The sequence below is a fragment of the Dendroctonus ponderosae genome, unplaced genomic scaffold (genome assembly GCF_020466585.1).
Source record: "Dendroctonus ponderosae isolate FM_Combo_2020 unplaced genomic scaffold, Dpon_F_20191213v2 Dpon_F_20191213_3, whole genome shotgun sequence".
Classification (NCBI taxonomy): Eukaryota; Metazoa; Arthropoda; class Insecta; order Coleoptera; family Curculionidae; genus Dendroctonus; species Dendroctonus ponderosae.
The window spans coordinates 549912-550924 of NW_026018508.1; the positions used below are offsets into that span (position 1 = coordinate 549912).

A 1013-nucleotide genomic window follows, 5' to 3' on the forward strand; every position below is an offset into this window, starting at 1 on the left:
AATCATCTTCAAACGACCGGGTATTTATCATTGCAAATGAGATTGCACATTGCCGTGTACTGTTAAATATTGTTTTAAGAACTAACAATCGATGTTGTTACTCTCCGTCTGTAGTCGAGATGCTGCCCAGATGATGTCCATTTGCATTGTATTGCACGATTCGGTAAAATATAATTACCTACTTTTTTAGTGATTTTCATCGGAGACAATTGTTAAACCAGATGTTGACGGAGACAATTGTTAAACCAGATGATGGATATTTTCTAAAGATGGCAGGGTCAATTTATGAAAAACGCTCAAGATTAAGTGCAAATAAAGTGTCACAACTATTATTTATAACTTTTAATGCAATAATATGTTCTATATTTTTTATTTTAATTTGTAACAACAAATTATCAATATTTAGATATCTATTTTGTAATCTTTCATATTTAACAAAAATGATAAACATCATTACTGTTTTGTAATAATACATAATAAATGTTTTGAATTTAATTGAAAAAATATCTGAGTTTACCACGGTTACTTCAGAAAACATGGGTTCCGTCTTCTTATTTTCTATCACGCTACGCATTTTTTACGATACGAACCTCTCTTCAGCTTATAGTTGCAAAATATGTAAAACGAATTTATTAGGGCTTATTTTCAACTATCTATATTATTTCTATGATTAATTGTGTTTACCACGCATCAAAATGGATTTTTTCCCTTCATATACCCTTTGATTCCCTCATGATTAAATTTTCTAAATTTAGTTTATTTTTTTAGCCTTATATTAGTTCAGTTATAATTATTATTTTTTGAACATACGCGCGATGGCTTAACATTATGTATACATATAGTATGTCAACTCTATCCTGTCTCTATAGCTCTTCCTCGTTTTACCGTCTATTTTAAACAGATAAAACTTCTTCCAATCACCAAAATTAATTGATTTTTTAGTCCTATTCAGATACAAGTTGTAGCAGACGTGCATGAGCAACATACACAAGAGCAGTCAGGGGCGGATCCAG

At 30.4% G+C, this 1013-nt stretch overlaps 2 protein-coding genes across 2 annotated transcripts in view; one reads left to right on the plus strand and one right to left on the minus strand.

The window, feature by feature from the left end:
- LOC109542563 (replication factor C subunit 5) overlaps positions 1–1013 on the minus strand; it is a gene marked incomplete at its 5' end in the record, with an annotated part of 45862 nt that overhangs the window by 30339 nt on the left and 14510 nt on the right.
- Positions 1–1013, plus strand: part of LOC109542565 (piggyBac transposable element-derived protein 2) — a 25553-nt gene that overhangs the window by 3088 nt on the left and 21452 nt on the right. The gene's annotated exons all lie outside the window — the stretch shown is intronic.